We start from the raw sequence: 24,690 nt of genomic DNA, 5'->3' as shown, positions 1-24,690 counted from the left end.
ACTTTAATTAGATTTCATTATAAACAAACAAATGTCAACCATAATTATAAGCTCCTTGGTTTAACCACATATTATCCCTTTTCAAACAAACTTGATGTCAGACAAATTAAAATCAAGCAGCCAGCAATTTTGAGTTGAATTTTACATGATCTGCCAGTAACCTGATTACTTTAACTTCAATATCATTACAGGAAAAGTATTTCAGGAAAAATAATTACAAGAATTCCAACAGGAGACAAGCTTAATTGTATTGATTCAAAAGATGCATGTCTATAGGAACCATGTTGAAGGAATAATGTTATCTTAAATCTACAGTTACTATTAAAATGAAATTGTCTGGCATGAAAAAGGCAATTTGAGATTGGTGTCTGGAAAACCAGAGATACAAAACTAACTGAAATAATTATCTTTACCCAGTTATCTTATACTTTAAGCAACAAAATATCAATGTGGAACAACTTCAAGGCATGAATGAAGGTTTGCAGGTTTATTTACTGACTGGTGTATCTATTAGTACCAGGAACAAGTGGAGCTGTCAGGACATAATGAAGGTAAATGATTAGTTAGCACTGAGACTGAGCTCTTCTTCAATGCAATAAGAGTTAATTAAAGTTTACCACTAAACATCAACCAAAGCAGGATGTTGATCAGGTTTCAGCATTAAGTGCAAACAGACAATGGTTGGCAGCAATTAGTGCAGCTATCAAATTACATGCAATGATAATTATACATTTAAAATAGCTAACGGGCTTGTGGGGGGAGGGGAGAACCTAATCAGCCCTCTTTGACTATATATACTTGAAGGGCAGGAAACAGGTATCAGATATTTCACTTTAACACTGTAAATCAATAGAATTAAACAAAAAAAGGTTGTACAAGTACATTATCTGAAAGAGGACAATTCACTGTACATGAAATGGAAGAAATCTGTAGACAACTTCTAACAAAGATAAGTACTAGTTAGATCAAATAAATTACTTTGCTGCTGCCACTCACAGTGACACCCGTAAACAAGCAGAGAAGTGTTTGGGGTTTAAAGGCCAGTGGCTGCAACTTTATTACAAATTTCTACAACAATCTCAAGGTTACCTGGTATCTTTAGTCCCTGGGGCCACGTTCATATCTCTGTGAAGGCCTGAAGCCCGTGACCACAAAGGGGAGTTTCATGTGCTAGCTGCAAACCCACTCCAAAGAAGACTGGGTTAACGTGAGACAATTACCTGGTATCTGAGCCAGAGCCTAAGGCTCTTCTGCACACCCATTTCTCTCCACCCCCTGCAGTCAGCATGTGTTTTAGCCCTGCCTGCTCCTAAACTCATGGATTTGGGGGGGAATTGGATTAAGAATCAGATCACCCACTTTCCCTCCCAGTGGAATATGCTTAACAAATTGTGAAATACATAATTACTAATAACTCCAAATACACTAAATGCCGAAGCCTCTCTCCACCACATCATAGCCCTGCTGCCAAGGCCTCAAACTCAACCATGATACAATGGAGACAAGGTGAGTGTCTCTTATTGGACCAACTTCCGTTGGTGAAAGAGACAAGTTTTCAAGCTTCACAAAGCTCTTCAGGTTTTGGAAAAGGTAAACCAGAGTATCACAGCTAAATACAAGGAGGGATGATTGTTAAGCTTTAACACGTTACAAGAAACCACTTAAAATGAAGTGGGCAATTAACACCTCTGCAGTCATAGGACAAAGGAGGGTTGGTAGGTTACAAATTGTTTATTCCTAGGGGAATTCTGTGTCAAAAAATTAAAAATCCTATGCACAATATTTTAAAATTTTGCTAAATTCTGCATATTTTATTTGTCAAAATAATTCAATATAATCACACCAGTTTCAATTATTTTGGTAATTTATTTCAAAATACCTGTCAGCAATTATGTCTGCAACAATACAGACAACAAAAAAGATTCAAGAAATGCTTCCGACAAATAGATTCCTTACTAGGCATATTAATCCAGAACTTTAAGTAATAATTGATGTAAACTACAATACAGACACGTATTTCCCTCAGAAGCAATGCAAAAGGTTGCGGGAGCTTGGGGTAATGGAGGAGCTGAGGGAGAGGGAAGTAATTGCTGGGAAAGAGCCTGGGTATGAACTTGGAGGGTTGTTGGGTGTGGGTGGGAAAAGTATGGAACAGTTTGTTTCTTTGGGGGAGGAGGTTTGTTAGGGGGTCTCATACAGATCCTGGCTGACCCCTAGCCTCTCTCATTCAGTTGGGCCCATCTGCTCCTGTCCAATGTGTCCCTGTGCCCCCCATACGCCATACCCATGTGTCCCTGCACCCTCTTCCCCATGTCCCTGCACCCCCACTCAGCCCCTTCCTCTTGTCCCCATGTGTCCTTGTACCCCCACTCTCATTCAGCCCCTACCCCAGTCTGTCCCCCTGCACTAGCAGTTCTGAACCCCAGACTGTGACCCTCCCCCAGCAGCCCCATGTTGTCTGCCCCCCACATATCCCATGCCTCCTGACCTGGCCCCATGGGCAGGGTGCTGTGAGGAACCCAGCCTCTTCTCTTCCCTATCTGTAGCTTGCTACTCCCGCCTGGGAGCAGCTGCTCTCTGTTCTGGTGCCACAGTGGCCCCTGCTGGGTGAAAGGTGTAACTGCAGCACTTCTTGGCAGAATGGATTTTCTGCTGAGGAAAAAAAATCTGCGTGGCATATGAATTCTGCAGTGATTCAGAATTCCCCCAGGAGTAAAATTGTTGTAATGAGCCATAAAACCAGTGTCTCTGTTGACACTATGATTTTTTAGCATCTTGCAGAGCTATGAATTTAAGTTCACAAGCTCGTCTTTTGAAGGTGTTGTGCAGGTTTCCTTCGAGGACGAGGAATGATAGGTCAGATATTGACTGAAAAGTTTGACTTTGTGAAAAGTATTCGCCCACCGGTGATAGGGTGATCTGATGGCAACCACGACCAAGTTCAATAGCAGTATATCACTAACATCTAGCCTTTACTTTTGGCACCAGCTAAATATATGAAAGGAAAATGAAAACCTCCCAGCACCAGCACCACCATGCTATGAGGAAAAAATGTCTCTCAACCCTGTGCAAATCAGCAAGAATCCTGAGTCCCCTGAAGTGAAGACACAACCAATGCCTCACAACTGCTATTCCAAGATTGGTGAAATGCTAGGAGAAGGGGCAAATACTCTCTTCAGGCCAGACACCTCCATGCTTTGCTTGAGGCACCCAGAAACAAGCCAGGAGGACTGGTGTTTGAACACACCTAACACTCAAACAATTCCTGAGCTTACTCTGCCCACTAGCCAATTCAGAGATAAAAGGAAGATGGCTGGCTCCTACCAGCCCAGAAAGATGCAGGGACATGACCATCTGAGCCACCTCCCTATCTTGGCATCAGCTGGATGGGCCTGGCAAGTGAAAGCCTCATTTCTGTTAAGGTGTTCTCAACCTGGGGGTTGTAAACAGGTGACAGAAGGCTTTCCCTTGTCTTTCCCATACGTTAAAAGGGAGGAGGTCCCAGTATGGAAAAAGGGATTGTAGTAATTTAAGAACCGGGGGACAGACCATTAAATTAAAAGATGTCAAATTCAAAACTGATAGAAGGAAATTCTTTTTTATACAATGCTGGATATGTGGGACTCATAGCCACAGGACATCACTGAGACAAAGAACTGAACAACAGTCAAAAAGGGATTGGACATTGGATAACAAGAATATCCAGAGTTACCATACTAATGTTAACAAAAATTTTGAAAGGGATATTACATAAGAACGGCCATAGTTGGTCAGACCAAAGGTCCATCTAGCCCAGTATTCTGTCTTCTGACAGTGTCCAATGCCAGGTGCCCCAGAGGGAATGAACAGAACAGGTATTCATCAAGAGGTCCATTCCCTATTGTCCATTCCCAGCCCCAAACCTCATCTCTTCAAGGCTTAAGCCAATCTCTATCTATCAGAGGCCAGGATGAGACCTGGTATGTTCAGCAAATTATCTCACATCCGACTACTGGGGTTTCTTGCACCTTCCTCTGAAGCATCTGGCACTGGCCACTGTCAGAGACAGGATACTAACAGACCTCGGTTCTGATCCAGTATGCCAATTATCTGTGGTGTGAATTAAACTTTCAGAGTGAGGAAATGCTACTGTGAGGAGTTTGAGCATCTTATTTTTTGTCTGAACTAAACAATGCAACAATCCTACATCTTGGCAGGGAGTTAGACTAGGTGATCCTTGTGGTCCCTTCTAACCCTATCTTCTATAAGATTTCATCAGCATTGGCTGGTATTTTAATGAGCTACATTTAGTTCTACTGTATCTTCTTCTATAATTTTTACTGAATGTTAAAAAAAGTCTGATTTCCCTGTCAGTTTTGAAAAACCTTTAGTTCAGATTTTTAAGATCACATTTATTTTAATACTATGATAACTGTATAAAATTAGACACATATACGTATGTAAAATACATTAAAATAGGCTTTGTTGTAACGTTGCCTACCAATTATGGCTTGTGCTGGAATGTGTAAATTCACATCACTAAAATTATTTTAATAAAAAGCCTCACTGTTTTGCATAGTTATTGGGCTGCAGCCTAGAGCAATTCTGTAGATTTTTTTCCCTAACAAACCTCATTTTCCCAACTAATTCTGTTATGCTAGGGATTTGTGCACAGAGTTGGCTAATCCCAGTATTTCCCTAGAGCTGAATCTAAGCTATGGCCCACTCCCAGCACAAAAGTGTCTCCAAAAGCCCTTTCGCCCCCTTCAGCACTCATACACTCATTGGTCCTGACATTTTCACTTCAGCCATGACAAATGAGCTGATGGCTGTGATCAGATTGCACACGAGGACTGCTTTATCTAAAGACATATCATTAGCTCTCATCACTATCTTCCAATATGACTCCTTTTGTTTAATTTGTTATGAAAATGCAAGTAAATTTTAAAAACATCTGAACCCTAAAGTAACAACACATAAACTTCATTAAAAGCAAAAAGCAAACCAGACTCAGACAGGATCAGAAAAAGGCTAGCATTAACTAAATGTTTCTCTGGGGATTTAAGAAACTGTACTCAACCTCTGCCCTAGTGCAAACATGCCAGTTGACCGTCTTCAAAAGGTCCCTTCCCCCATGGTGGACTGCTAGCACTACTTGCCATTTTTAGAGAGACATAAATAAACCAACAGCAATCAAACATGACTAATAAATAAGTAAGCCAATTTCTTTGTCTCAAAACTACGTCACATATTTTTCTGTACCATCAACATGCATTTTCAAATGAATCTTTTAAAGAGTATAGTGGTGTACAAATAAGATTTTTCACTTGAATCAGTTTTCTGACTTTCAGTAACAACACTAACACTAAACTCTGTTTGAAGAGGAAATCTTTCAATTCAGTATTAATACTGCAATCTTCCTCTTAAGTTAGCATCTAAGTTCCAGTTACATAGTTCTTGTTACATCTACAGGGTTTACAAAGTATATATTTGGTCGTAACCTCTTCTAGCAATTCATCTGAGAATACACACACATCTAGACGGAGTCAACTGTAACACAACAGATCTTGGGAATGGAGGTCATGCTTTGAGGTAAAGTGCTATTCACTTTTGGACCATGCAAGAAGCTCTTTATTCCTGTTCTTATTGGCATCAGTTCCCCCTTACCAGCGCAAGAACAAAGCCAAGTGCTCGTGTGAGGTTTATGAATAAATCAGAGGTGAGCCACTTTAAGTGCTGCCCATGATTTCCTTGTTGACAGTGAGCACTTAAACAGGCTTCTATGACCAGCAACTCCTGGCAAATCTTAATGGTTCCTAATCTGCACCCTGCTTCATTTCAGGAAAGAAATGACTCTCCCCATTTTTTCTCAAGTCTTCACCTTTTAGGTAACTGTTGTCCCACCTTCTTAGAAATGCATATTCAGGGACTGTCCCATTTCAATGCCAAGCCTGCATGTTAACACACAACTTTAAAAACACCCTTTTCTCCCTAGAAAACAAATTACAGCTAATAAAAATATTATTACACAGGTCAGTCTAAATAATTCCCAGACAAACCATTAAACAGTTCTGCATTTGTTTAAATTACATATATTTAAACAAACCTAAAAGGTTTCTAATATATTTTTCCAATTGTTAATATCCTGTCAAGTAACTACAATACTGAGAACTAACACAGTGTTTGTATGGCGAGAAGTAAAATAAGAAATATTTACAAATTCCTGCTATTAAATTTGTTTAGATAAATTCAAACATCCTTAGAAAACTATTTTTAAATAACCCTTAGGTTGTGAAACAAATGGACATAAGACAGTAAATTCAGAGTTTGAGCCCAAAAACTCCACTCTGAACACATTATCATTAACTCATGCCATTTCAGCTAGGACATAGGTATTACAGCACATATAACAATAACGCCCACATATACCAGATCCATGCTGTTATACATAGGAACAACTGTTTGTTTAGGGGACAGGGTTTCAACATGCAATTAAACCCACAATTTTTAATTTCTTGTCCTTTATTTTGGATGTGTCACCTCCAATGAGATTCAATCTACTCTATAATAGCCAAGCCATTGTTATGCTCTCAGTCACAGCTATTTATAAAATGACATTTAGACTCCTTTTTATCTTGGTGCTCTTCCACCTATTCAAGAGAAGTTGCAACCATACCACCTTGGGCTGTGATCTCATAAGCTAACCCCAGCTGAGCCCAATCGGCATGGAGACTTCCAAAGAAAACATAGTGCTGTTGATGATTCCGTAAATGGCATTTCTCCCTCTCAGGGCCCAATCCAAAAGCCCATAGAAGTCACTGTGAGTCTCTACTCACACTGACTTCACTGGGCTTTGGATCAGGCCCTAATTCCAAACTAGAAGCTACTGTAATGCTGGAGGATCCCTCTTTCAGAAGAGATATAAATCCAAGGCCCTGACCACCTGTGACTATCAAATATCCAGAGACACTTTCCACCAGAGCTGGAATGTTTGCCCTGATGCACTGATTACCAGTTGGAAAATTACATTTTATCTAACTACAGTGACCTAGTTGTTTCTGTGGGATAAAGCATTCTTAACTTTCTTTCCCAAGTCATTGTGTGGCATAGTTGTGGGCTGCTGTTTGTGTACTGTGTGACACTTTCCACCCTAGAGACGGCTGCGTCCCAGTGATGGAGGAAGTGGTTTCTTGTAATCAGTTTATAATAGTTTCAGGGATTTGGGGGTGACATTTGCTATATAAATGTCAGTCATTAACTTTATTTTATAAATGCTAAAGCATTTTCTTATTTATACCCTCAATCTTACAAATTGAGAACAAAATCTATATTCCACTTCCTGTTAAACAAACAAACATTTTCCCATTACTCAGAGGTTGAGGAGAAGGGTGAAGAATATGAGGGTGGTACTCTATAAAGAGCTGCTTTTCATGGGGACCCTTAGCATCTGAAAGCAAGAGTAAGGACCAATGTGCTTGAAATAGGGAGAAACTTCACTTTGTAGTGGTTTGGCTATGGCACCTCACACAGGGAACTTTGCTCTGTGTGGAGACCTTTGTATAAAACTTGGGAAGCTTGAGGAGCCTTCTTGTCTCCTTGGGAAAGTTGCTTTGGGGCCTTTGCTATCTCACACTATGGAAGCTTTTCTCTCCAAGTGGGAGGCAGGAGGAAGTGTGCTCTTGTTTTCTTAAACTGAAGAAGATTCTGATCTGTAAACCTATAGCAAATGTTGTAAATCTAGAGTAACCCCATTTATTTCACCAAAATGTCATATTGTGGGGAGCTGCTAGTGACAGGTGACCTCAGATTAGGGGAGATGCTCTATGAGGAAGCCTCAGTGTCAAATTGGGAGGAGCAGGCCTTCAACAACCTTTGCTTCCAGGCTCACAACTCTGCTATTACCTGGTTGCAGAGAAGAATCAGCCACCACCAACCCCTCCATAAAACCTCATCTAGAGCATGTCACCTTATGTTTTGCTTCTTCAGACACAGAAAATGTTCTACTAAAACTTCTTTACAAAAAGACATCTTTTATACAGGATTTAACATGAGTATTTTTGACTGGAGATTATGGGCCTGATTCGCCTCTCGTTTACACCATTTGCACACCAGTGTTTTACACCAATGTAATTCCACTGACTTCAGTTGAATTATTCCTGATTTACATTGGTGTAAGGAAGGAGAATCAGACACTTGATTTTTGTCTATTTAAGATGAGTTAGGCTTCAGTCAATACAGACACTTTGTAAATCTTTCTTTGTTTTAAAGGCAGAGCATTTGCCTATTTAAATACATCCTTAGATGCGTGTCTTACATAGCATAGTATGTGCATTACTTGAACTGCAGACCCACTACAGTCTATGTGGTAAATGTGTGTTTTCAGAGATCCCATGGTCTACCTTGTATATATAGTCTTTAGTTGGTGAACTATTGACCTAAAAGACTAGAACACCTACTTAGGAGCTGGTACAGCCTATCAGGTCAGCTTGACAGCCACAAACATGCGCTAAATCTGTTTGCAAAATAATCCCGGTTTCTAGGTGGGTTTAAAATTGTTCTCAAAATTACCAAAAGCAAATAAACTATATTATAGACAAATCACTTTCTAAATGTCATTTTTTAAACTCAAAGGTGGCTTTGAGTAATGTGAACATATAAAAGAGTGTCTTAACACAGTCTGCTTTTATTTCACTCATAAAACTTGGTTAAACCGTTCCTTAAAAAATATTGTTTAAAAAGAAAAAGTCTGTCATGGACAGGACCTTGCATTTGAAATTCCAGCCTAGTGCAAACTTTTTTAGCCACATTGTGAACCTTGGAAAAACAGGAATTATAAATAAGAGTCCTGGCATAGCCGCATTGAAGTATAACTATTAAACAAAGAAGGAACTACAGAACACCCATGTTAAAGACCAAATCCTGAAGACTTTACTCGAGCAAAAGAAGGGAGGAGTTTTGCCTGAATAAGGACTGTAGGATTGATTCTGAATCTTATCAACAAATATGAATACCACAACGAATATTGTTTTACCAATGATGAACCTAGAACAGTTACCAAGAAATAAGTGTCTGTCTTAATTTCTCACACCTATCCATCTGTTCACATAAACATATGCTACTTTGCATCTTACTGAGATTTCTGGATTTTAGAAAGTATCTGAAATACTCTGGGTTTCTACCCATTCAGTAAGAAAGCAGACATCACATAAGTTACCATTAATCCATGTGTTATCCAATTCTACAGTGGCTGGAAAATTGCCAGTTACAACACATGGTGCTTGGTTAACAATATTTTAAAATACAAATGAATTTATTTTTTAAATTAACACATTTTTCTTAAGGAAATACATCAATAAGCCCATCTCAATTTGAAAGAACATCCTTTATGTAGACTTCCTCTTCATTTACCAGAGGTTTTAAGGAATTTCATAAAGTTAGCAATAAAAGTTTCCAAAACCATATAGAATTTCTTCAACTTCATCTAAAAAGTAAGGAATCTTTGTGATCTAATTAAGAACAAACGCTTCTGGCTGCAAATAATTCCATACTGAATTGGCAACCTTACTTCATTCATTCACTTTTACTTCTGAATTCTTAAATGTGAATCTAGCTGTTTAAATATTATCCAGTCAAGTACAGCATTGAACTGGCAAGCATGTACAACTGCAAGTTCTGCAAACTAACAAGAGCAAACAAACAAAGATAATATATGGTAGAGTCTACCAACACTTTTCTATAGTGCCACTAAATTAATAATTATTTAAATACATATATATAAATAATCATCTACACTGCAATCGATTTACATATGTAAAAAAAGAACCAATTCCCACTTTCAAAAATCTCTCAATCCTTAAGGTATTTTAACTGCACTAATTACTGTTGAGAGAATATAACTATGAGCACCGATCACATTGTCAACAGCTAACCAGTTACAGCCCTAACATAAGGCCTGATTCTACTCTCTTAAAATCCGCATTGACTTTAATCTTGTAACTTTGATGAGAGTAGGGTCAGGCCTTTAGTGATATGGGAACCTACTGTAAGTGTATTAAAAAGTTAAAATATATTGATACAATTGTGCCAAAATACTGTTCATTATGTGCATATACTAATTTCTATTTAAATTAGATGTGTCCATGTTAAGTACTGAATAGGAGAGTATTTTTCCCCATAAAGGCTTATAGACCACTTAACCAAGTCAGAATTCATAACTTTTTCCAAAGATAAATAGTTAATTAATTAAAAGAGGTATTAACTAAATGCTGCTTGCATGAATAACAAACTTGATTAGATTATTATTCTGTACTGATGCATAATTTCCATTGGAAACTTTTAGAATAACTCCCCACCTCCCACCCCCTCCCCCCAGGCAAAGTACTGAGAATCCTTGATACCCAATAGTCAATATTTGGTTAGCCTGTCATGTTCCTGGAACTCTTCTACATACAAACCTGTGTTTATCATCCTCTAGCTGCACTATTATCATACATATTACTTCACATGATGATGGAAACTCAGGGCATCTTATAAAGTTGCTGAAATCTGAGCTTCTGCTTGTTTTCTAAAGTCTTGGACAAACATAACTTTAGGGAGAGCTGAGCATAGGCATAAAGAAAGAGGAGCCTGCATTTTCATCTTCCTTTCATCTTAGTCATTCAGTCAACCATTCAGTGCCCTATTCAACAGAGCTTTTCATTATGCAAAAAAATGCTAATCCTTTTCCGATGCTTTCACACTTGTATAAACCCCCATTCCTTCGACTGAAAAGCAATTATATCAGTTTACCTTTCTGTCAAAAACAGGATTAATATTCCAATACCAGAATCTCCTTTATTTTCCTCTCTTTTGCTTTAGGAAACTAGAGATTATTAGTGGAGGTATTCCTTAGAGCAAGAATACATTATTTTAAATATGATTATGTTAGCTAAAGAAAAAAGGGGGCAGGGGAGGGAGAGAAAAACTTCAGTTGCTGCGGAAACTCTTTTCAGTGACAGAACTGACCTTCCCTTTGCAGAGGCCTGAATAGAATGAGCCTCACTCTGGTCTATTAATCAGAAACAAATTATGAAAGAATGTGGCTGGACTGGTTGACACTATCCTGTCTTGGGAGACTCAGTAACAGCCTAGTAACAATGTCCTCTTCATGGGTAATGAACAGCCATGACAAATGATGCAGAGAAACTATTTATTTGCATATGCAAATTCTCACACAAGGGAAACATGTACAAACAAGTGTCATTGTAAGGTGGATTAGGCAAACAACGCTTTCTTTTTAGGACATTCTGCAGCCCAGAACATTAGTCAGCACAATTAAACCAGTCTCCATGGAGACTAATGAAATTTCACCATGGTATGAGTTAAATTAGATAGCTAGTTATGTGTTTCCACAATCCAACTTGAGATCCATTATTGTTTCAGAACAATACAGCAATTGTGCCTGGCTGATCTTTGCCAGCTCAACAAGCTCCTAAATTGACAATTTGCATATGTTAATATAATTAAGCACTAATTACATGAAACTTGTACATATTCACATGCACTTTCCCTGGGCGCTTTTCAGTTTGAACCCTGGCCAAGTCTTTAACCCTTTGAATGATTTTGGAGCAGGAAAGCTCTGCCTTGTGGGTACAGCCCCAAGGCAGATGCAGAAAGGCTCTTCATTTATAAACACAAAGCTTAACCTGGCTTCTCATATTTCTATCAACAAGGCTAGAAAATATTTTTGTCTGAGCTGGGGTGGGGTGGAGGGAGAGGGGGGGGGATTGGAGGTACTTTAAAGCCCAGCACTAGTATCTCTTTGCATATGAAAACATTAATATTTACCCAAATAAAATGTTACAAAATCATTTGTCCTCACTGGCATAGTCAGATCCTTAAAGATCAGAATTGTCAAAACCTAGAGAGGGTTTGATGTCAGTGCTCTGACAGCAACAAAAATGGAAGTGAGCAAAGGAAAAAAAGAGCAAGCAGTAACTAATGAGCTTTACATAAATATATGCAGAGGCAATTAAGCAATGTTAATTACTATGACAGCAGTTAATTGAATATAATTAGATATTTTAAGCCACTGACTAAGGCATAGTTAAGATTAATTTTATTGAGATTAATTGTAAATAAGAATAGATTAACTCTCTGTTTTGACAGGCATAAAAAGTAGTTGTGCAAATTAACTAGGAGAACAGAAACTAGCACAAAAATCATATATTATTTTAATGTCACACCTCAGAATCATCTCCTCAATAAACATGACTTTTCAAACTCAAATAGACAGGAATCTTGAAGAAAAACAAACAGCTTGCAGAGATTAAAGAGCCTTTTGTCCTTTTTCATGTGCATTTCTTTTAGCAGACTAAATTAAGCGAGTCTGGTGTACGTTTTTAGGAAGGAACATTTCACACTGAATGGAAAAAATGTTCTATCACATATGAAATTCATGCAGCTGTGCGGAACTTGGTCCAGATGGTCTAAGACTATAAAACAACACCAAATGATAGACAGTAGGGCCTTCCCAAGATTATGTGATAAAGTCACAACCTCATATTTTGACCAAAATTTTCTGTCAAGTATTGTTTCCTTTCAGATCAGATATCTCCATTTTAATTTTTAACTGATCGTGAATATTCAAAAGGACATTCTTAATAAATGTTGATGATAAACATCTATTTAGAAATCATAAAATATTTGTAAAAGGCCCCTTTGCTTCATTAAAACAATGCTGAACCCTAAATACAGAAAAAACAGCCCTGCTTCTTTTAACTATACTAGACTGTCCACACCACTTAGATTAAAAAGGCAAAAATGTCTGTTTTTAAATATTCTTAAACCAAAACCCCAAACACATTCTCACAGCAGATTAATTCATGCATGATGTTTAAGAAAATTAACAACAAAGCTGAAGAATGCTGAACAAATCACTAATAAGAAAGGAGCTTCAATTGATTTTGAAATAAATCAATAGGTGATTAGCATAATATTTTTAAAGCAATAGACTGTATATATATTATATAAACATATATATTATATTTTCAATACCTTTTTAGCTCTTAATCGAACAAGGGCTTTACAATACTGAGCATGTCCCTACATTGACTATCAACTTCTTTGGAATGCCTTTGGTCTTTTATAACGAAAATCCAAAAACGGTCTGTGAAACAAGGCTACGACAAGTCATTCTGCAGTGAAAGATTTTAAATCATCCAGCCTCTTCTAATAGACTTGAGACTTATTGAGGTAGAAACCATAAAAAATGAAGAAGGGAAATTTAATCCCTGAAATATTGATTTGCACATTAATATCATATAGGCAGAGGGCAATTTGGCTTCATGGAAATGACACATTGTCGACCCTTGGTGAAGTCAGAGCCAATCTAACTGCTGAACATGTCTGAATCTCAAGAGTTATTAAGGGCTTCCCTTCTTGCCTTTATGACTTTTCTTCAGCCTACCAATGCAATCTTAAATGTATTATCTTTAAGAAATAATTGTAAAACCTCAGGGGTTTTCCAGTTAATGGAAGGGAGGCTAAACCACATCAGATTCTGAAATGCAACATTAAACCCTTGCAATCAACAAAACCACCTCAATTCTCATCCATCCAGTGCAGGATCTAATATTGTTATTAGAGATAATCAAATTTCATTGTGTAAATTTAGGCTCATGGTCAGAATGGAAGCAGTAAATTCTGCAATATTAAACAGTGATTTTCTCATCCCCCTTTATATGTTCTTTGCTGGTACAGCATCTTTTAAAAATAAACCCAAACTTATAAAAAAATCAAAGAACAAAAATCTGCCCTTATTCTGAAAGATGCACGTCATGCCATATGTTATCTGCAAAGGTTTCCTTTAGTTTTAACTTGGTCTAACTGATAAGTTTCATTTTAGAGAATAATAAGCCAGTATCCCTGCATAAACCAATAGCAGGTACTACTACTGTGACTTACACAGATGGTTTACCTGACCTTTCTTTGTTCCTTGGGTAGGTTTCACTTTTGCAGATTTACGACTTTCCCCCTATATTTCATTGACCCTATATGTTCATTATAATAAAAATGAAAACTATTGAATACATGTTTATGTTGAAGAAGTCCAAAAGCCAATGACCAGAGGATAAATAGATGCTACAGTGCAGTGTGTGGATCTCTAGATCGTATACTATAAATATTCAAGCACAGATAGCACGAATAACTGAATAATCCTGATGAGCCCAGCACTGAAGCCAGGTGCAAAAGGTTAAAACAGCTGGCTAGCCATCTTTTATTTTTGTATGCCTTCCTGCCGATTGAAACCGCAAACCTTGAAAACTATCAGATATTCCCTCAAGGCTGATTGTTTGGGAGTGTTTTTTCATTATTATTATTATTATTATTATTATTATTTCATTCCGCTTAGTAGGATCCCCCAGACCAGAAGAGAAAGAAACTCCTTAAATACAGTTAGTTGAACAGAAAGTGGAATAATAATGATTTAGGCTTTCCCCCCCCCCTGCAGTTTATTTTAACAATCTTCTTTGAGCACCTTCCCATCCAATTGTTTGTATTCCTTCTTTAAAAGAAAAGCACTCGGCTTGTTCTGTCAGTTTTGCCAGTAAATATAAAGTAAAACAAGTGTTGATGGCACTGAGAGTGTTACATACCCAGGCTGTGTTTTTGCATTGCTCTCAATGGAAGCGATCGATGCCCATGTCACAGTCGTGTCCCAATCGCAGCCAAGTCTCTGCCTCAATCTAACCAACAACAGGCAGGGCTGCAAAGGCTGCTCACTACCTCTTCCATCCATCCACCACCAAACTAAAAATATAATACTACATATGATCCTTAACCACTCCACCACCGCTCCTAGGGATCAAGCCACTGAAAATCCAGGGGAACACAATTAAAAAACAAACAAAACAACAACAGCCCTCTCTCTTTCTTCCTGTTTCTCTCCCTCTCTCCTTTTGCCAACTACATGATCCTTGATTAAAAATGGAACAGGGTTTAAAAAAAAAAAACAGGAGAGCGAAATGGAGAAGAGGAAATGCAACTGTCAGAAAACGGGATGGTCAGACTTCCTGGGTGAACCTGCTTGTGTCTGACAGTGTAGATCCACCATCTTCAGCATGGCAAGTTGTCTTTTGGTTGGGCTTTTTTTTTTTTTTTTTTTTTTTTTTTGTGGGGAGGGGGGTGTTCTGCTTGCGATCTGTGCCTTGGTACCTAAGGAGGAAGAGGAGGAGGAGGAGGGTGTGTTACTGAATGGGAGCTAAAGCCTCCTCGGGACGGCGCTGAGGTGAAACAGGCTGAACCCGACTGATGTGCCTCCTCTCTCGGCTGGACCCAGTGCCCCAAGCAGCCGATGAGAGACCCCCGGCCGCCCGCCTCGCAGGTAACAAAAGAAATACCAACCCGTGCGTTTGCCGCTGCTGCTGCTGGGGGGGATGAAAGAAGGGAGGAGTGGAGGGGAGCGGCCGTAAGTTGGCATCGGCTGAGGGGAAAGTTTATTACCATTTTTACAGGGAATTTCATTTAAGGCGGAAGGGGGAAGCAGGGACGCGGCTGCCATTAGCCGCTGGGTCGCCAGGGATGCACTTGATCCCCGGCACAGGGAGCCAGAGCAGGGGCTGTGCTGCGTTATCACGATTTGTGTTTTACAGCATCTTCCTCGGGTTCAAAACATACCGATTTCCCCGTAAAGCCTTGGCGGGGGGCCGCTTAAGCCAGCCCCAAAGCCCAATAGCAGCGATGCCCCTAGCTACTGGCGAGCTGCTCCGGCAGCCAGCCTGCTCCAGACAGCGTCCGTCAGCACATCCCTCTAGCCAGCCCCGGGCTCCCAGCAGCTCTGTGGAAACTGACACACAGGCAAAGCACGCTGCTAACGGGCTCTGCTTCTTCCTGCTGCTAGAGACAGAGGAGCTCACAGCTTCTGCTGCTGCTGCGAAACCTACCTGCGAACACAGTACCCCACACACCCCAGCAGCACCCGCACGCACACACACAGTCCGGGTCCCCTCCGTCCTGCTGGGATCTAGCCCCCCTGAAAGCGAAAGTTGGGAGAAAAAACGGGGGATCTCCCCCCCCCCCAAAAGCACCTCAAACTTTTGTGGGGATCAAGCTGTGAAAGAAGGTTAAGGGGTAAAGGGCTGGGGGTACTGGCAGACGAGGATTTCTGGCAGCCGTAACATCTTCCCTAATCTGACAGGTTTTTTTCCAGCTCCCTAAAAATGCAAAATGGGGAGGAAAGGGGGGAGAAAAAGAAAAGCCTCTTCTGGAAAAACGTGTAGAATCCTCCACTTAATCCAAAAGTTAGAGCCCGAAAAATGTCACCCCCCAGAATAAAAAATAAAAAGAGAGCGAGAGAAAGAGAAAGCAGCCCCTCCTCCCCCAAATGAGAGCAAATATTGTACCTAAAAATGGGGAAAGAGGCAGAAAAAGGGGGGCGAGAGAGGGAGAGATACATGGGATCTGGGGATGTGAGTGTGAGTGTGTGTGTATGTGAGGGAGAGAGAAAGAGGCAGAGAGAGGGAGAGAGAGAGCGCGAGCGAGAGCGAAATATCAAAGATTGTGCAAGATCAGCCTGGAAAGATAATCGATACTCGACCTAAATTTAACACAAACTACTCAATAAAAGTTAAAGAAAAAACTTACTTTCCATTTCCCCTCGCAGTTCCTACTGGATCTTCGCCTCTTTTTTTGTTTTGCTTTATTTACTTAAAAGCTGATCACATCCAAGTAAACGAGAGAAGGTTCATTAAAAAAAAATAAAAAAAAAATAATCCTCCAACTTTATTGGGTGGAAATAAAAATTATTGAGCAAGAAGTGGGGGGCATAGAGCAGTCCTTTGGGGTCCGGGAGTTGTTAAAGCATGTGCCGACGCAGTCTCGCTGTTTGGTTGTGAAGGGGTTGGGAAAAGGAGGAAAGGAAATGAAAATCCGATATGTCTTTATTCTGCTAATTATTATCGTTTTAGCCCTGTTTAAAAAAATGGCTGATTAAGTTGAGTGCGCATGTCTTTGTGTGTCTATTCCCGATATGCACTCTGGGAATGAGCGAGAGAGAGAGAGGGAGAGGAGAGGAGAGCGAGAGAGAGAGGTGTAATTAGTGAGGTGATCAACATTCTCCAGACTGCAAATGACGCGCAGCCCCGGACTTAGAGAAGCTGGAGCTGCCGCGGCTGCTGGGGGCTCGTAGGGGCTGCAGGAACCACACAACCAGCCCGGAGAAGAAGGGGCAGCAGGAAAGGAGCTTATGGACACAAACACAAGTCTGCAAACTTCATTAGTAACACAGACACATACACCCATACACACAAAGTAGATGGCAGGGGAAAATTAAAAAAAGAGAGAGAGAGAGAGAGAGAAGGTGGGGGGAGAAGTCTTGCTCTTTTAACTGCTCAGGAATTTAAAAGAAATGGGTGCAAATTAATTATTCCACCAGTGAGGGGTTTTTGTTTTTGTTTTCTTAAATGGGGATTTAGGAAGAAATATGCCTGGAATGGAATAATGAATGTAGAATGCCCCCGTAAGAAGAAAGATAGTGTGTCTAAGATGGGAAATATCTACTTATATAGATACAGAGAAGCATTTATTTACACACACATTCAGAGTTGTACACACACACACACACACACACACACACACACACACACACACACACTGTATTTGGTATCCACGATGTAACTGGTTAAGGAAATCAGCAAGATAAAAAGCAATGGCAAAAGAATTATAAAATATCAACAATAAACAGCGTTAACAAAACGAAGTAAAGACTAGTCCAGGGAAAGAATATCCTTGTATACTATAAATGTAGTATAGCACATACCATGAACCACCTTTACGACAAGTATTGATATTTTATTAATATTTTGTCATCTAAGTTATTTTATCAGACATCTTCCTTTCTTGAAAAAAAATCTATCATGATGAAAAATAGAGGAAAACGGACAAATATAATTATAAGTGGGAATCTACTACAAATATTGTCTTGTATGGGATTTAAAGAGATTGTTTCTAATTTGAAAACCTAATTATCCTAACCCTAATACTACAGATGTGAATATGAGTGACACTTTCATTAAAAGATAATTAACAAAAACTAGGAATAGACATACTTCAAAATATCCCCTACTGAAGATAAAAAAAAAAAAGACTATTCAAAGAGTCTCCGAATACACCGCAGGAACACGTGCAGATTTTTAATAATGCTATTCCAGAAATGGGTATGCCAGAAAAGATCACTAAGCAACAGTTAAATACATGGGATATTTACAATACCAAGGACCTTGCACAGGTGAACCATAACCTTAGAGCTGACGTGCCTTTGAAGTTGGTGATACATGTCAAAACCTTGTCTTAGGCCTTAACAGCCAAATACCAACAGAAAGGTTTATCCCAATCCCCACAAAAACTGAAGATATAAATATGCACCTTTCTGGGCCCGAAACCTTTCCATTCTAGGGGAACATTTTGCATATCCTGGAACTAACATTAACAGGAAAATCCCCACCTGATGCTGAATTAGGGCTGCCCTAAAAGAGCAGGCACAGGCCAGTGTCAGGGAAGTAAGTTGCTGAAAGCAGATGTTTAAGGTCATAGCGAAGGTCCTGATAGTTTGGGGGAGAAATTGGTCGGGGGGGGAGGGGCGAGGGAGGAAGTCACCAGCATGGAAGTACAGTTATCTTTATACCGTTATCCAAAACATCGGGAACTGCCACTATAACGGGGACAGAAACAAAACTACCTAAATCTAGAGAAACCCTACTTCCAACTTCAGGAAAACCTCCGGGACTCGAACTTAGAGAAAAGACAGGGGCACTTTCGCGTTCTCGAGAGGAACTTTTATTCCTTTGCAAACCTTACCTCAGGATTACATCAGCTCATCAATTAAAGGAAACCATATATGCAAACGTATGTATATGCATGTAGATCTCGGAAAGCAAAGCTGCCTGTGAATGAGTGTATGAAGGAAACAGCGATCGGTGTTTACAGAGAAAAAACAGAGATGCAAACAAAAGGTGAAAATGAAATCTCTGAAAACCATTTACAGGAATAGATTGACGTGATATGATGGAAAGAGGACTTTTAGGCTTAAATTATAGACGAAACGGGACTCTGAGCTAGAACGATGCATTGTCCATTCAAGTGCATGTCTGAAGGATGGTAAAACATTTCCTAAGACTGGAGACAATTAAATACAGCACGATGAAGAAACACCTGAGAACAATACATCTCTTTCAAATTCAAGTGAAGAAACACGTATACTTAATGTCATAGAAGAATAAGGAAAGGAAGATAATTTAGTTTTGAAGTCCCCTCCCCCCCTTTATTCCTAGTGCTTTTTTTCTGGTGAAACATCAATATCATTAATGTCATTAATGTCAAAACACCAAACGTCAGATCAGTCAAGTCATTCTTTTTTGTTGCAGATTTTTTTCCCCTTTATCTCTTCTTGGAGGGGGCTACAGCTCTTTCTAGTGTTCTTGAGTCACAGCTCAGGGAACAAAGAGGGGGAATGCAGGCAGGAATTGTGAGAGGAGAGTCCACATTTTCAGGCTTTCTTCCGCCACTGTTTACTGTCCTTTCTAACGTTTGATAGCTCCTCTCTCGCTCTCTCTTTTCCTAAAAATAGTAGCTTACGGGAGGGGGGGGGCGGGAATCACTACGGGATGTTAACAGTTTAGAAGAAACCCGGGGATCGCCACGTAGCTAGGAAAAATCGAAGAAGGTTAATTCCGAAAGGCAGCAGCAGCAGCAGCAGGTTTGTGAGATGTGATAAGAGCGAAGCTCGGCGTTGTCAGGGGGAGGAAGGAAGGCAGGCGAGCAGCAGCTAGAAGGACCCGGGGACTGGCCGGCTGCTGCTGCTGCTGCTTCAAGCGGGCTCCCCAGCTGCTCGGCCCCGGCTGCAAGGCTCCCTCTCTCTCCTCCCTCTCTCTCCCACTCACTCAGCTGATCGCCCCCGAAGGCTCCTGCCTAACCTCTCAGCTCCTCTTCTCTGGTCTCTGCGGACCCCCTCCCCCAAACCGCTCCTCGAGGCACCGTTATACATTTTGGGTTGTTGTAGGGTTTTTTTTTTTAAGCCTTATGTTGAAACCACAAAAGCTCTGCTAGTGACGTTACATTTCAAAGAGGAAAAATCTGTCGCCCTCTTAGTGTTTCCCCCGCCCCCCCCCAGCCACAGCCCCCACAGAAACTTATTGGACCGAGTGAGGAGGGTCTGGAGGGGGCCACTGACCATGCTTTATTCCACAAAGAAATGCAAACCCAACAGATACACTTTGACACCAAGTCTCTTTGCCAGGCTCATTTCATTCCCCCAAATCTGTACCGCGGACACACAAGGGCATGAGGCTATACATAATTACAGCCGCTCCCCTTCTTAACAACCCGACATAATTCCCTAATAAATGGCCCCCAGCCCAAGGGAAAGAGGATGCTTGTCTTTTGACGGCGTTCCCTAAGTCTATAGATGAGCTCAGTTTGAAACGAGGTATTACACGATTTCAGTGTTAGAGACCCTTTATCTGAGCAACAGACACTTTCAGATCTCCAGCCCCCACCTCCTTTCCTTGTCTGTTGTCTTTTCTTCTCCCGGGGGCTATTTGACAAAGGCAGTGTGTTAACTAACATTTTTTGTTTAACTCAGCAACTTCTTTTCAAAACACACTTAAGCCTGATAGCAATCTCTCGGACCATTTTGGGGAGATGAAGTTGACACTGAAGCAAAAGCGCATGGCTTATTAATTAATTATTATTATGTTGCAGGTATTATGTACACAAATCTAGTGGTACTTTACAAAACACAAACCAAACACATTCCAGAATGCACCGAAAAAAAAGTTACTAGAAAGTTACAGTTCGGTTCGAAAAAGAAATAGAACAACATGAACATAATGCCTTAAAATTCGCCCTCCCCCCCCACCGCCCACTTTCCAAATCCTAGAATGGAGAACTACCTTCTGCTACTGAAAGTGCGTCTATAAGCAGTGACCTACAAATAATCATCAGGACAGGCATCTCGATAAGATTTTGTATGCTAAATAGTACAGTTCTTGATTGGCCTTTTGTTGTTGCTGCTGTTGTTATTTTGGCTGCACAAAAACTCGCACCGGGACGTTACTATAAAAGCCACCCAGATCTCAGGCAGTGTCGGCGTTTCCTCCGGAGCCTTAACGGCCCTTCTCCAGCTCCTTTCTTGGAAAGATCGCGGGGATTAAATGCCCTGAACCTGAGCTCCTGGCCTTGGATGGGATTGGAAAGGAAAAGAGAGAGGGAGAGAGACAGGAGAGGGTGAAGGAGCCAGGCGCCCTCTGGGCTTTCAGAGGTCAGCGCTTTGACAGTACGCTGACCTCCCTCCCCTCCCGGCAACCACCCCAGTGTTTATAAACAAAAACAGTCAGGACTAGCCCTAAACAAAAGCAGTTCACCAACTTCACAGACACCTCACTAGCTCTTATGCAAATCAAGGAAAACGACCGCTTACCAACCCCCCCACCCCCTCACGAAAGCCCAAGAGCCTATTTCCAGCGGTGATATATCCAAGGGCGGAAAATATATATTCTATTCTGGAAAAGGAAAAAAAAGAGGGACTTCAAAAATAAAACTATCCCGCTAGAAAGAAATAATAAAAGAAAGAAAAAGCCAATACAACTCCGATCTTATTGTACAGACAAGAAAGCTATGAAATATTTAAACCTAATTCCAACAATCCTCATTGCCAATAAAACAGGAATCTTTGTTGTGTAGACAATATGCTAAACTACCTCTGCGATCAACAGTGATTATAAAGCAACGAGGAAAAGTTATTTTCGCCCAAGGAGCCAAGTTTTCAAAGCAAACGTGTGGATTTTACTGCTAAATAAAAGCCACCACCTCTGTGCTGTCCGAACCCCCCCCCCAAAAAAAAAACCTACACATAAATTAAAAGCACCGTTTAAAGAAAAAATCCTTCCAGCAAGCAAGCAGCACATCTGATCTGACTTACAAAAAAGTATAATTAAAACCATCTTTAATTACAAAAACCAGCAAGCGAAAGCTAAATGAATCAATGCTTTCTCCCAAAAATGTTGTCCGTCAAGGTACAGAAAGGATAGTTCTATAGTCCTGCATTAAAGCGTAACTGAAACTCCAGAGTTCAGGAATTGATTACGCGTTAAGGGGGAAAATGTAAAAGAAAAAAAATGTCTACTGATTCTCAAACTTTTGTTTTAAAATGATGAAGATCAGAAAAGCTTGGAGAAAGAGTTAAAGGAAATATACCTCAAGAGAAAAAAGACCATCTTCTTTTCTTCTTTGTCTATCAGTCTCCAGTTAAAGCATATGGAAAATGTTTTCAAAATGCCTAGATTTGGCACATTGTCATTGCAAAGAGAGGAGCGCAGTGATGCTGTTATAGAAAATGGGAAATAAATTCAGGATTGGGTGCTGCCTCCTTCAATGCGGATTTATCTAAGTTTAATTTAATATTCCGCAATCACTGTATGATCGCATATAATTCACCATGATTTTTAAGGGTCTTCCCTAAATATATTGACGACTGGCACAAGTAATTTTAACAGAATAGTTCCTTCTTTTATTTGTGTTTATTCTTCTCATTATAGGCACTTTAAATTGCAATTGTAAATAATAAAAAAATGATGGAATATTAGGTTTTGAGTGAACAAATGTTCAGAGAAAGCATTAACTTTATTAAAATCCTTCTGAACGTAAAATCAAAAAGCACAAAATGGTTGTTTGTAAAACACTAAACCTTTAATCGATTTATTGGCATTCCGATCGATTAGATAAACGGAAATCTATAGCAAACATAAAAGCATTTAAAATATTTCTCTCTCATTTATAAACAAAACTTTTCTTTTCAGTAGAAAAAATGATTATCAAACGACTAACAGGAAATTCTTCAGGTATCAAATTACGATAATAAAATTATTTCCACATGGAAAGGGATAATGACAATGATGATAGTAATTATAATAATGAATAATTCAACAGCCCTTTGACATATATGGAAGAACCTAGTTCAAACACAGCTCTCGAAGGGAGCTACTTTTAGGGGGAAATAAATTTTTAAATGAAATTGAGTTTTAAAACTGAAGCGTTTAGACTGACAGTTTAGGTGCAACTGCTAAAGTTGCGTTAATTTTTCTATATTATCCAAGAGACAGAGTTCACTGCAAAGGTTGCCCTTTCAATCAAGTTACCACTTATTAGCAAAAATAAATATGCAAATATACTAGCCACTACTGAAACTGAAGGAACAAATTTGCGGTTGCACTCCAGACTTGCGGGGAACTGGTGGGTGGGGGTGGGAGCAGACCTGAATTTTACAATCTAAATGATTTACCTAGTCAATAGTGTACTTTCCAGATTAGCGAAAAATTCTGCAAACAATAACATATTTGACCATTTATGTGAAATAACACAATTTAGTTAGAGGAGGAAACTGCAATCCGGAGAAACGCAGCAATCAGAGCTGGTGGCATTCTGACTGCGTGAAGAGGAAGTGTCGCTGTAACGGGTATTATGTTTATTTGATAAAGAAAATCAATGAAAGTGGCTGTAAAGTAGTTAGTGAGGCGTGTGTTTGGGACTCGGGCTGAATAGTGACTCCAGCGGGCTGGTCGATGAGCTCTGGAAATCTAACCTAACCCTCAGACTGAGCTCTCTCTTATTCACTGCTTCACCTTCTCTAGTCTTGGGGACTTCGCATTATCTCCTCCCTTCTCTCCCCACTTCCCTCCCTCAGTCCCTCCTTCACTCTCCCCTTCCAGTTTTTCGCTATTTCCTTCATTCTTTTTCTCACCCTCTCCCACCATTCGCTCTCCTCCTCCAGTCCTTACTTTCCTCAATCTCTCCCTTTCTTCTGCCTCACGCTCATTCTCTCTTCCCCTCTCTGCTGTGGCTGTTTCCTTCCTTCTATCCAATAAGTTCTCTTATTTTCCCTCCCCACTTGGATCTTGCCTCCTCCTCCTCCGATTCTCTTAATCTTTTATCAAGTTTCTTCTCGCCTATGTTCTGCCCTCATATTTTCTTCCAGTCTCTTTTCATACCTGTCTTTATCTGCTAAATCGTCGTCTTAGTTTGAACTGGGTCTCCTACAGACTTGTGCTGTATTAACATTTATCCGCACCCATTTCCCCTCTCATACCTACACACCAGAGGAGATGAGTGCCACCAAATGACAATACGCTCTCCTCCCTTTGGGGCTTTTAAACACTGGGTAAATTTCACTGGTGCTTCTGTTCTAGACTTTGAATAGTTTTACTTTCCCCTTTCTCCGCGCTAGCCTCCATATACCTTCTAATTTACAACAGAAGTAGCCCTCCCGCTTCCTTTCCTAGTTTACAATTTCCTTTAGGGTTTGTATATAAGAATATGCGCCCTTGTCCGCCCCTCCCACCACTGTTCCTCCTCAGCTATTTTATTTACTCAGTTCCTAGAGAAGTATTTCTCTGCTTAACAAGTTGCTCTCCCTGTCTTTCAACTCCAGCTTATAAAAAAAGTTGAGCGTGTAACTCTTGTTCTGCGAAGTAACTTGGTTTCCAGCGTATGGTTTGGATTACGTGTCATTATCTATTTTCCCTTATCACGTCCCCATTGCCTTTCCCCTCCTTGTTAATAACGTCTTTCGTGTGGGCAATGTTAAATGTGGCAGATCTCTGAGAAATGCTTCCTTTCCAGCCCTCTGATGGAATTCATTACTCCCCCCACTCTTCCTACTACTGTACATGATCTGCGGAT

At 40.1% G+C, this 24,690-nt stretch overlaps 1 protein-coding gene across 3 annotated transcripts in view; it reads right to left on the bottom strand.

Moving 5' to 3' along the window:
* ZFHX4 (zinc finger homeobox 4) overlaps positions 1–17,007 on the bottom strand; it is a 177,730-nt gene extending 160,723 nt beyond the window's left edge. For 2 of the 3 annotated variants that reach the window (XM_034763156.1, XM_034763159.1), the window contains exon 1: positions 16,603–17,007. The gene's annotated coding sequence lies outside the window, so the exon portion shown is untranslated. Of the gene's footprint in view, positions 1–14,615; positions 14,981–16,602 lie in introns of those variants that run through there. The other variant, XM_034763157.1, reaches the window with a different exon arrangement.
* Positions 17,008–24,690: the final 7,683 nt, after the last annotated feature.

Source organism: Trachemys scripta, chromosome 2, assembly GCF_013100865.1.
Source record: "Trachemys scripta elegans isolate TJP31775 chromosome 2, CAS_Tse_1.0, whole genome shotgun sequence".
NCBI classification, from domain to species: domain Eukaryota; kingdom Metazoa; phylum Chordata; order Testudines; family Emydidae; genus Trachemys; species Trachemys scripta.
The sequence above is the reverse complement of the archived record's forward strand: the minus strand, read 5'-3'. Positions and strand labels throughout refer to the sequence as shown.